The sequence below is a fragment of the Psittacula echo genome (genome assembly GCF_963264785.1).
Source record: "Psittacula echo genome assembly, chromosome: 10".
Taxonomy (NCBI): Eukaryota; Metazoa; Chordata; class Aves; order Psittaciformes; family Psittacidae; genus Psittacula; species Psittacula echo.
This window is the reverse complement of record NC_137741.1, coordinates 14,016,175-14,029,682: the sequence shown is the minus strand read 5'-3', so window position 1 is coordinate 14,029,682 and position 13,508 is coordinate 14,016,175.

The window sequence follows — 13,508 nt, the reverse complement described above, 5'->3', positions numbered from 1 at the left end:
GTCATCAACTCACAGAACAATTTCTCAGAACCTTCCTTTTATTCATTGCTATACGGTCATTAGGACGTTGCCATGGACCATATCCACCATGCTGAGGTCTTCATGAGCCATAGGCCAAAATGACCACAACTGTTCTAGGAACTTAACTTAGAGTTTAAGTGCGAAGACAAGACAATATCTGGCCTGGAGAGCACATGGTGAGGCAGGTAATGTCTGGGGATCCAATGCCAGGCACCCAGCACCTTGACTTACCAGCAGGACAGTGAGGTTTACTTTGCAGACAGCCTCTGCAGGACTCCTCTCCCATCTTTGAAGAGGATTTGGGTGCTGATCCAAGTGACAGGCGCTGGGGAAAGACATTTATCAAAGCCAGAGGAGAGGAGCTTGTAGTAATTCATGCTGTGGTATAGTAAGAAACTGCCTAGTTGCTTTCAGGATGCCTGAAACTCTCTAATGCTGGTATGAAAGGAGTTTTAAGATGTAGCATGTGAAGACTGAAGAGAAGAACAAGGTAAAGATGACCCCAAATCCCAGTAGGACAGGATGTTGCTCAGGCAAAGGAGTGGCCGAGAAGGAATGTGAAGTGCTGCTCCAGGTATGTGCTGTGTGTGTCAAATGTACTCACCTTCACTTTGAAGTTCAAATCCATAAAAGAGTAGTCCGGACACCTAATCATACTCTAATGTTCTTAACCATCTAGTTTTGATTAAAATTTCACTGCCTCTGAACACAGAGTCAAATGCTGCAGATAGATATAGACAGATGAGCTTCTTTCTATATCCAGAGAGCGATAATATGACCGTTACCTTCATTGAAAAATTAATTGTCCTTTTATACTTACAGTTCTTTCAGCAGAAAATCTATTCTTTATTTCAGTAACTCCGGCTTCCTATGGGCATGATTTCTCTTCTGGGCCTGTAGCACACAGGCAGATTTAATCTTTATTTTTTTATCTACTGTCTAGCTTTTTGGTTTGTTTTGGGTTTTGGGGAGAGGAAGATGATTTTGGTTTTGCAGCTTTGGGGTTTTTTTTTTTTTTGTTTGATATTTGGTTGTATGGGGGTTTTGTTGGGTTTTTTTGGGTTTTGTTTTTTCTTTTTAATTTATTTTCTGTATTGATTTCAGATCTTTAAGCTGAGCTTAGTTTCTGCAAACTCATTTATTCAATCTTGGTCACTCAGTTATGGTCAAGAGACAAATAATCTTCCCTCAACACACTTGCTTTTAGCCAGTCATAAATTACTTGACTTCAGTATTCCCTCAGAAGTCTAAAGACATCATTTATGGGTGACCAGAAAGTTGAAAACAAACTCATAAATCAATCTGGGGAAAGTGTTAAAAATTGCAGTTGCACAAATGTTTCCTTCTTACATAGCCCCATGGCAAGAATAACATTAATCTTCATTGAGAAAAAGATGCAACATACACTATTTAAATTAACTGTGGGCTGCTTATCATTTGAGAGAGTCCTAAATCAAATAACTACTTCTCAGTCATTTGAGGAGCATGCGGTATTACTTGTTAACAAAAGATTAAAAACTACATGGCTGTGCAAGTCACTGTTTAGAGCTGTTGAGCGAGCTGATGGACTGTTCTGTTCTAAGAAGCACTTCCAATCTCCCAAAGTTTAACTTGTGTGGATAATCCTGGATCAAACGTTGCTGAAGTGAGAGCCTAAGAACATCTAGGACCCTCTATCAGAGACTAGAAATGGTAGTTCAGTTGTAAAAAAGTGGGGTAAATCAGTGATGGGCATTATGAGCTTCTAGCTACTGGGCACGAGGGTGAAAAGTGCTAGGAATTAAACAGAAGTTCAGGTTAGCTATAAGGAAGTTCTTTACGGTGAGGGTGGTAAGGCCCTTGAATGGGTTGCCCAAGGTAAACGCTCCATCCCTGGCAGCGTTCAAGGCCAGGTTGGACAGGGCCTTGGGTGACAGCGTCTAGTGTAAGGCATCCCTGCCTATGGCAAGGGGTTGGAACTTAATGATCTTAAAGGTCCTTTCCAACTCGAACCATTCCATGTTTCTATGACTTATACTAGCAACATATACTAGCTAAACAAGGACAGGTAAGCCCAGACTGAGGCTGGAATGTTGTCTTTGTATCAACTGCTTTACAACATATAGGGGAGCAAAAGAAAGGACAACCAGTGCTCCTTCAGACACGCTCACTTTTTTCTTGCTGCATCTCCCTAGTACTGTTCTCAGCTGGCCTGGCCCTGAGCGGTGTGTGTGAGCCAAAAGCCCAGCTCAGTCTGGGAAAAGGAGATCCATGTCTCCTGTGCAAGCTGCAGGGATGTGTTGTTGGATCCCTATTTGTATTTCTGCTGTGGGTGTGAGAGCTGCAGTCACTTCATAACATGGTTCAATCCATTCAACCCATGTGGTACCCAGCTTCCATCTGCTGGGCTGTTGGAAACATTGATTCATCAGGTACTGAAATTCTTTAATAGACGATTTATAGAAGGGAAATGCAAAGCAACACCTATGATATGTAAAATTAAATGGGCTTGAAAAGGAATGTCTGTCTTCAGCAGGAGCACCCTCCATCCAGTAAGTATTTTGGTAAGGGGTCTGAAACTGCTTTTCTTATCACTCAGTGCTAATGATGCACAATGTGTTTCATCATAGTGAGAGGCAAACATAAAGGAGTCTTAGAGAAACAAATGGATTTGGCTTTTAAACCAAGGGTTGTAAGGCCTGAATAGATATGATATGAACTCATTCTCATGGAGTATTTGCTGTTTAAACTCTCTGCTGTTTAAATCCTATGGAAGGAGACAAAGATGCCTGTTGGTCCTGCCAGTTATTTTATAAATTAAGCTGTGGCTGTTAGCCAGCAGAACTATAAGCCAAGCTACGTAGAAGCTTTTCACTGCAGCAAAGCTGACAGGGAGAAAAACTCAAAAGCATACTTGTTTTTTCCACTTCTGCTCTGAAGATTTTAACTTTTTTGGTGGTGGTGTTTTTTACAGAAACATAGGGCACACTTTGAGGTAGAACAGCAGCTCCTTTTTACATATCTACTTTTACAATATCTGCTTGGTGGTGGTGATGTCCAGTGTTCTCTAACTTGCAGGATACTTCTCAGAGATACATCTTTTGCCTTTTCCTGTTGAAAAACTGCACTTGCCTGCATCAGATTGAGGCTGTATCAATATTTTGATATTTGGGAAAAAGTATTGTGGATGTGTGCTTACCAAACTAGCTGGGTTACGCCTGTAGCACTGCCACAAACCTTGGCATGAAGAAATCACATAGCCTTGCTTCATTTCTGAATAGCTTATTTAAGATGAAAAGTTAGTTTGTCACTATTGAAGGGAAATCCTAGTCAAGAAAGTATTAATTTCATAATTCAAAGACAAAGCAGCATAAAGAAGAAAAAGTTACAGGTAGCTTTGCTATAGTGAAAGATGTAGGTGTTGTGTATGCAAGTACTCATAAATCCATCCTGATAACTAATTCATAAGCTTTTTAAATACAGGCTTTCCCTGGACACTTCAGAACTTAGTGAGGAAAGGGATTTGACCAAGTAAATGTTAGCAAAAATAAAGTCCAAAGTCCAGAGTGTGTCTTGGTTCAAAACAAAGCAACACAAGTTTTATGTAGGGCTCCCATCAAAGGCACTTCTTGTGCCTGTTCCTTTTCAGAACTGCTTTAGTCTATGCAGATCGTAAGGAAGGAAGTTTGTAGCTTGTGTTCATGCGTGTAATTTACTGCGCTACTTCTCTGTTTCTTTGTGGTGACCTAATCAGAGGTGTGATGGCTGAATGAATAAGCCATGGGATGTAGAGATGTCCATGTGTGGGAATATGGATTTGACTGCAAAGCAGGACATGTTGTTATGTACTGTTATATACTGTTCAACATCCATTGCCAGATCACTGGGCAAAAATGGATCTGCAGAAGGAGCAGCCTCAAAGCCCAGAAATGTTGTTGGGTAAGGATGAAAGACCCTTAGAAAACACTGGCAAAACCAACCCTACTTACAAAGATTTATCCCTTTTCACTGGTATGAAAAATTAGAGGAAAAACTAATTGAAGATCTGAAATGAAAAGCTAGGGGCTCCACGTGATCCAAAATGAGCTTGGGTTAGGGTTGTTTCAGGGAGCAGCGCTTTGTGCTATGTGAGACATCCAAAGTAGCTCACTGCTTGTCACTCTCTCCAGCTGGAAAGGCAGAGATGTTGCAGCATGTTAGCTAATTTTGATTGTAATTCGCCAACAAGAGTAGAAATATCTCTAGTTTTCCCCTGTTTTCTAAAGAGCACAGTTTTTCTCTTGCTACTATAAGAACTGGGAGAATGAAAACTGGCCCATTTTCAGAGACACTGAGCGCCTGGAGCACCATCTGGAATCTGTGCAACCAGCCAAACAATTCAACATCACAGAAAATCTTCCCATTTCCAAAACCCCCCCTTTCTGAACAGCTCTGCACATGAATTCTGCACAAAAGCCTCTTTCTGATGAGGATCCAGTTGGCATCCAGATTAACTATATTTTCAACCATCTCCCAGTGGGGATGGATTGCATTTTCCTTCAGAGAGAGGCCAAATGATTTTTATTACAAATGAACCAAAATCTTGAGTCAGGACATGCATTATATTTCCATGACAGCACTGGCAGGAGTGAAGGATCCTGATAAGAATTTAAGGATAATTGAGCTCTAGTCTCCAGCTCTGCAGGTAGACAGCAAGTATAGCAGCCTCCAAATTCTCTATGTCACTGAGCAAGGCTGGGTGAAAGGATAAATGGCCTATTGCTCAGAAGAACGAAGATCAGTCAGGATCTTAAGTCCCAGGTGTTCATGGTCTCTGTCTCTTGCTCTTCACAGGCATGTAGTCTATCAAATAAAATCAAAGTAAAGTAAAAATCAAAGTAAATCAAATGTGTCCAAGACTATTTTTTGGCATTGAAGCTGGTTGGCAAAGAGCAGCCAATGCAAATACTGTTAAACTTGCTTGACCTCTGTGACAGGTCATTAGGCTATAATGTGATTATATAGAGGGATGACAAAATAAACTTGTAAACTTTAAGTATATTTCAGTTGCAGAGAAGTGCCAGTAGGATGGGTGTAAAATACAGTTATGTTTAATCAAAGACAAAGAGCAGTCAAAAATTTTCTCTGAGGATGGTAAAGCAATGGACCACTTTCTGAATGGATCTTGGTGGCATGAGGTGGGCAGAATACTGATTTAGTGACCACCAGCACAGCCTGACATGGAAGACTGTCTAAGTGGTGAAAAGCCACCCGATGACTCTCACTTTGGTTGTCATTCCCATTTCTGTGGCATGCTCCCTGGATCACCTCCAAGTCTGCAGTTCGTAAGCACCCAAGTCCTGGGGAACTGCTGCAAGCTGGGCTATAATGCAGCATCCCTCAAGGAGCTCTGATCTGTGATAGTGATGGCTTTGGCCATAGCTTTGTTTATGAGTGGCATCTAGGGAGTGATTAATGATTTTTTGTTTCCTCTTTCCCTCTTATGCCAGTGTGCATTGATGGTATTACCAAGTACAGCCCATGGCCTGAGCTCTACCTGTGTTTCTACATTGTTTTTTCCCAATCGCGCCCCAAGTACACGTGCAGCCATTTCATCATATCAAGAAAGATCCTTTCCTCAACTGGAAAGCTCATCGACTATTCTGTAAAACTCATAGTCAGAGCCAGTCTTTAATTAAGGCTGTACTGAAAGGAGCTTTGATTCCAGCCATGTATTACAGCCTGATGTTGTTTTCTGTCACTGCAGCAGATTATTGGAAATGTAGTCCTTGATTAAAAAGATTGTGTGCAATTACATTCCATCTCAACATCTTCAGCTAGATCAGTAGCTTGTCAGTGGGTCATTGGGAATCAGACTGCCAGAACCTTTGTACATGTTCAATTTATAAAAGGCTGTTTCTGGCACAGTATCCAACAGTCCTGTGCAGCCAATACCTTATTAATGCGCCATTAGCCACAGGGAACTTTTGTAAGTGAATCTAATGTACAGGGAGTGACGAGGGCTTGCCTGAACTGACTCAGCAGTTTGGAAGTCTTTTCTCCCCTTGCAGGGATCACACTAACTTCTGAATGCGCTTGAATGTCCCGAGCCTAAATGCTGGTTTTCCCCTTAAAGTCAGCTTTATTATTTTGGTTTCTGGTGGACTAGGTTCACTGTACTTTGAAAGCAGGTCTGTACGCTGAGGGTAGGTAACTTCTGTTAGGGAGCTGTCTTCAGAACAACTAAGATGACGAAAGGGATGATTAGTTGCTTTATAAGTGTCTGAAGAAGATGGGACTCTTCAGTTTGGGAAAAGGGTGGCTGAGAAAGAGTATGTTTGAGCTATACAGAGTCACAGATCAGGTGGCTGGAAAAATTCTTTCCTCATAATTAAAAATAAATTCACCAGTTTCCAAAATAGGGAAACTTGGGGGCTTTCAATGGAACTGGTACGAAATCAGCTTGAAACAGATAAAAGTACTTTATTCAGCAGGTAGTGACTTTCTGAAACTTGCTGCCACAAGAGAATGGAGGCACTGACCAGCAGGCTCAAAAGGGGTGGGATGAGTTATGGACAACACATCTGTATAAATTCACTGAAAGCACTAAGCAGAGGTCTTCCCTATAACTTCCCTAACACAATAGTTGTGGATGTTGAGGATGGCCCGGAAAATGTGTCCAGGCTTACACAATAACCCTAATGAGCATCTCCCCTTGACACTACCAGCGACAGAGCACTGTGCTGGATGGACCACTGGTCTGACCAAGCATCTGCTTTCTTTTGGTCTTATTTCTTTGACTGCTAATGCTTTCAGGCTGACTCCTAGAAACTCCCCATTAAAATTCAGAAAATGTTAAAGGTCTGGTCCAATTCCAGCTTCAATCTCTCTTTATATCTGTAAATAATAAAACTCTAATACTTCTAAACCCAGGCACTGATCTTTGCTTCTAGTTTAACTCTGTCTCCTGGTATTTACAAATTCAGTACAATAATGAGATTACTCAAAAGCATTTCATGCTTGAAAGGAAACTAAGCTCGAACAGCTCAGCCCTATGAATACTAAGGTGAGATGTGTCCCAGTGGGTCTCTGCCTGCCCCCTGCCTGGTATTTGTTTACTGTCAGAGGTTTGTTTAATGTCTGTGCTCTTGGAGGTTTAATTAATTGCAAATGCAGGCAGGGGAGGTTGGTTGTCTTGCAGAACACTTGACTTTGGGCCAGAAACAAGCATAGATCTAACAGATAGAAATCACATTCTCAAATCTGTGTGTCCTGGAAAAGATAGAATTGCCTTAGAGCAGCATCTCTGCAGACACAGAACTCAGTACAAGAGCATACAAGCAATGATCTTTAAAGCTGTGCAGGGAAGAAGGTATGATGATGCCATTAGGATTTACTAATTTTTCCTTCATTGTGCGGTGTACTTCTATATGAAGATTCATGTTAGGTCAGGAACTAACTGGACTGCAGTCATACCTCATTACAGAACTAGACTTTCCTGAGGTGAATTTTTATGTATGTGCAAATGCAGATCTGAAACTGCTTTGTTGTTTGTTTTCTTTTTTTTGGACTAAGTGTTCTTTCCGTCCCCTTGGATTCTTTTCCCTGCATGGTCTTCTAGAGGTTCCTAGTGCTGTGTGCTATGGTAAGGAATGATTCCAGATCTCCTACAGGTTCAACGTGCTACATCTGAGCCTGGGAGCATCTGGAAGGTCAGGACATTCAGCTCAAAAACAGCACTTGCTTTTCTGTTGCTCAGCTGCAGTTCTGCCCGGTGCTATTCCACCAGTGCTGCGTCCAGAAGCTCTAGCTCCTGTGCCAGCAACAGCGAGGTGTCTTAAAGCAGGGTTTCGATTGAGGAGAGGAAGAGTGAAGTGGCACAAAGAGCCTTGATAGACTCCATCACGGTTCAGCATAGGTCTTCTCTTAGAAGGTGAACAACGGCAACTGGATTTCGTCAGTTTTGCAGTGTTTCTGACAGTTTCTGTTAGCTGATACACAGAAATAACAAAGCCCATGTTCATCTCCCCTGTAGCAGGTTAATACAAAGAATTATCTGGTTGCTGTGGCTGGGGGAAAATGGTTTCCTCTTCACTAGAAAAAAATACCCTGTCATTTCTTTTGAGGGTTTTTTTGTTCTGTGTTGACATGAAAATGAGACCTCTCTGTGTGTACAGCCTGGGATGCAGAGGTGTGAGAGATGCTCAGGTTTGGTGCAGTGGAATCTAACACTGGCTATAGGGATTATCTCAGGAAGAACAAGGCAAGGAGCCTTGTTTTGCCTGAAGCTGGCCAATTAGAGCAGAATTGTTTGAGCACTTGTAATGGGGAAGCACAGATATCAATTTTAGCAAATCTGAGTTAACATTTCTAAAGGAAGGGAAATCATATGACCTCTCTCATACTTCTGAATAACTAAGAGTTTCTTAGTTAACTTTAAATTGTTAACTGAGTAATATATTAAGCAAAGCTATGAGGAAGCTCCTTTAATAACAGAAACGTCCAATGCTGCCCCACAGTCTGTGAGTTGGGTCAGTGCCTGACAGTGCTGTGCTTTCTGTTTAAGCCTGCTTTTGAAATTAAACTTTGCAAACTGAGATTTGATCAAGCATCTCTACCCATTTATATGACTACCCCAAATGAACCTACAGGTTTTTTGGGGGGCAGTGATAAAAAGTAGCCTCAGATTGGTGCAAAGTTTAGTTCTTCTAAATGCACCAAACCTCAAAAAAGGAAAGCCATGTGTTAGCTGGTTGCTAGAGAATACAAAGTGCAAGGAGGCTGGAGAGCCTGCTCACAAACAGCTTGATGCATGCAAAGTTACCAAGGTCAACGACCCTGGAGTGATGTCCTGAGTAAATAACGGGGCTTATCTGGTAGAGGTGCCTAGGGCATCTTTCCTGGGTTGGATGAACACTGCAACTGCAAACTCTTTGAAGGCAGAGAGATATCCAGCACTGAGGTAGAAAATAGTGCCTGTTAAAATACAGTCTGCACATTGCTAGGTATCTTTATTTGACTTTTCCATAGCAGAGAATAATGTTTGGCTTGCATTTACTTGACTGCAAGCACCCTTGAACTAAATTAGTTTTGTAAAAGACGGACTGGTAGTGGGTTGATTTCTAGAGAAATTCTTTTAATAATAAAACGCCTCATAAAACTGCATTGACTTCAGCTAGGCAGACTGCAGGCAGCTAGAACCTTCTGATTGCTTTACTTTAACCCAGTATTTTGAGGCTAACCAAAATACAAATGCCTAACAAATGTCATTGTCTTCCTGGCAAACGTCCCCCATGAGCAGGGAAATAAATGGCAATGTTATTCACATGGACATCTGGTTGGTTTGAGGAGAGAGAGACCCAATGTGATATTCAGACTGAATAAAGTATGTGCTTCCGGGACACCTCTATGGAATCAACAGGCCGTAGAGGCTGACAGCCTACACTTAACGTTTCCCGTATTATGCAGTGATAAGATGAGCACAAGCTTTAGCCCTCCTCCCCCTCAACTTTTTGGGTTTTATTTGCAAGTGCCACACACTGACTCACTCCTGACTATACAATGAGGGTGACAGTGCATTTTATGCAGTGTTGTGTGGGTCCATATGTCTGAAGGCACCATCTTGACATCTTCTGAGGCCTCCATAAAACCAGGTCGGAGAGCTAAGCAGTCTCTGGAAACTCAGCTGAACTTTGTGAGGGAAGCCTTCCTGCCAGAAAGAATGCCGTAGCAGGAACACTGCATTCCCAAGCCAAATTCCCCTTCATATCACCTCCCCTTCTCTGCCAACTAATAAACCTCTCATTTTCTCAAAGGGAAGTCCAAGCAGAGTTTTGACTTTGAAAAATAAATGCCAGCAATTATCTGATGCTTGATATGGCCAGTTCTATTGATTTGCAGTTTTAGTAGGAAGTGCTTACATGTAATAGTTGCAGCATAAAAACCTGAGCTTGAGCATCAAGAATGGTGTTCAAATTATTCCTTTGGCATCTACTGAAGGTACAGTTTAAATTAACAAGTTTTCATGGAAGTCTTAAGTCCTGATAGGCTGTTTTGTCGCAGCTTAAAACTTCTCTAAGCTTATGATGTACTTTCCTGAATGCCCCACTGGGGTTTGTTCTTTTTTCTTGGTGACCTGCTGCATTGGATGCCAATTAAAACATTTGCCAGGTTTCTTATATTCATAGCCTTGAAACTGTATTGGCAGTGTAATGGTGAAATGTAGCTAGCCTATGCATATCTGTCCATCAAATGACAATGTAAGTGCAGTGGCTAGGAAAGAATGCAGATCTGCTTTTAAGAATTTGGAGACATCCTTACTCTGCACGACTCTGGTACATGTATCCTCTGGTTTATGCTGCAGGGACTCCCCTCCATTCCTTTCTATTTAAGGTCTTCTGACAAAGCTAATTACGGTAGCAAGCAACTTGCATCAGTGTCATTTAGGGAATATGAGCATTTGTGATTTTAGGAATTCGCATGCATTGCCACTGGATGTGGTTTGTTGGCCGTTGACACTATGTGTGAAGACATTTCTGTCACTGAAGTCAAATACATTTCAGTAGTAACTCATTCTTCCTGCAAATTTTGCTTCTTCCAGTGAAAGTGGGATGGTTTGTTATTCATAGATGTTTAGGAAAAATTCTTCCCTCTGCAGCCACCCTTTTTACTCTACTCCCCAGTTTGTTGGATAACCAGTAGTCTCAGAGATCTATTGTTATAGAAAGTAGCTCTAAAAACACTCTTTTCCCTTAAGAAGCAATATTGCTTTTTTAACCCTGAAACTCAGCCTTGGAACTGGATCTGGGTTCTTTGCTACCTCATGAATCACCATCCTGGGAATGATTCTGCATTGGAACTTGGAACAGTCTGATAAATCAGGAGCCAGGAGACAACCTAGCTCCTCACAGAACCTGGCCTTACATACGGCATTGCTGCATTGCTACTGGATATAAAAAGCCTACAGGATCTGTTTCAGTCAGGAAGCAGCTGGGACTTTGGATGCAGATGAGAAGTAGGCTTAATTCACTGGAGTACAGAGGTCAATAGAAAACGAACATTATTTTCCTGTCCATAATTGCGGTTTAAGCACATAATAAGTAGATGACGGTAATAGTGAGCTAAAGTGTCCAACTGTTCTTAATTGATTAAAATAGCTTCTGAAGACTGTTTCTGTTAAGAATTTAACACAACATAGTGTTATACCGTTGCACCAGGATGGGTTTGCAGTTAACTTATGTCTCTCTTCTCTGGGTCAGCTTTAAATTAATGTGGTTTTCCACAATTCAGATACTGTCACTTGGTAGTGGCAGTCACCTTCCTCTGTCCCACTGACCTAGATAGTGGGGCAACAGCAATATACCCAGGGGCGTTAGCTCCAAAACCTCCGCTGTCTCCCATGTGAGCTGAAGGAGTCTTTTCCAGTGATTGTATAAAGTTCAGGTGCTAAAAGGAGGTAGAGATAAATGGTCAGGCATGCTGAGTGGAGGGTACTGTGCCCAGCTGCTCTTTCCTTTCTTTCCCTCTACCCCAATGCCAAATCTCTGGTATAAAAATCTGTGTTGTTTCACCTCTGTCAAAAGTGTTAAGGAGCTTTCTATTTAATAACCCAGAGCAGGTCTGTAGTGACCACAGGGGCAGTTCTGCTGCTGGCAAAATGCAGGGGGTCTGCCAGGAAGTGGAGAATGATGGATAGCTTTGTGTGGATGAGTAGAAAATCTTTTATATCAGGTCAGTAGGGTGAGGGTGGCCATATCTGGCTCTATCCTGGTAAATAGAGCACTGATTTATAGAAGCATGGAGGGAGGAATTGAGTTTCTACCCTGTGGGACCTTCAGACCTGGGACTCCCTCTCTTGTACACTCATATTTAATTTCTTAGAGACAGGGAATAATGAAAACAGAACTTAATATCTCCCCTGTAAGATGAGACAGTAAAACCACGAGTCTTTCTTCTGTAGCTGTGTGTGGAAGATCCTAGGAAAAGTAGTTTTCTGTAGGGTCCTAGAATGAAAATATCATTTATCCTACTCTTGTCTAGAAGGAAAGGTTTTGTTCTCCAGCCAGCGAATGAGAAGTGCACTTCTGAAGTGTCTTGAAATTGGTTGCAGTACACATTTCTCAATATTAATTAAAAAAGAAAATAATTATAGCATAATCATGATGGCAATACCAGCCCAGTGTTTTATCCCACCTTCTTTAAACAGACTAAATAAATCGTTGACTTAATAAATCATTTTCCATGAACTAGCATGGCAACTGCTCCAGCTTACTGGCGTGCATGCAAACAACAGAATCCTTGCAGAACTTTAACACACACGTTTGAAAGGCAGCATCTCTGGGCTTTGTCTTTTAATTACCGAGCATTAAATCACAGGATCCATCTAGCTCTAGGCTCCCTGTCTCAGCTGTGTGTTATGTTAATGTGTTGTCAAAACAAATCTGATTTGCAAGGATACAAGAGTCAGGCTGATATTTTAATTTTTGATCACTTATCTGAATGTAATTTTGACATACGGGTTTAAGCAAATGCCTAATTTTAAATATGTACTTAAGGCAGCCCTGAGAAGTAAAGCAGTAAGGACAAGATACCTAATTGTGTTCAGGATCTTAAATCTCATAGACTTTAATGAGAACAGGGATTCCTGGGCAGGCTTTAGGAGCCAATCTCTTCCTATGCTTTTGACTTTTAACTTAAGTCCAACTAATATTGTCAGACTTAAATGCATGCTTTAAGTATTTGCTTTGTTTGCTGGATGGTACCTGGAGTGCTCTGTACAATGCAGTCTTTGTACTAGATGTGGTACTTTTTTTTCTAATCTCCATCTCTACTACTGCATGTTAAGGCAGAAAATTGAAGTGCTACTAATTAGAAGTAGGAAGAAACTCTCCAACTTTAAAAATTAATTGATTTATCTGAAATCCTCCCTGGAATTCAGATTATTTCCTCATATCGCAAGAAACAGAGACCATCTCCTTCCTGTAGTCAATGTGTATACATTAATTGAAATCCATGTGACAGACGTTATCAGATTGAGCTGAAAAAACAAATCATATATTTGTGCTGACCAGACATAGTTCAAGAAAAGAAAGAAAAGACTTAAAATACCTTGCTTAGTAAATTACTTGTTTAGTAAAAATCAAAGCCTTTGACATTGTAAGTGCTTCAGACTACCATCCACACCGCTGGTAAAATAGGACATTGTCATCCAGACTATTAAATGAAAGGAAGGTCAGAGAAATTAATTAAGAGAATATATAGCCAGCCTGAGCCAGCAGTCATTACAAACTCAAATCAATGGCTATTTTTCTTGCAGGACAAAAACATTACTGCTTACAGAAACATTAAAGAACTGTGGACTTGGACCAAGTAGGTAGGAAGAAAAGCCTTCCAAAACAGATTTCTAACACAGGACCTTTTCAAGAGCATTTAATTTGCAAATATTGGACTTTTCCATTTTATAACTGAATAGAAAATCCAATCCTACACTTACTGAAACAACAGCCTCATATAACTACTGCAGTAGCATT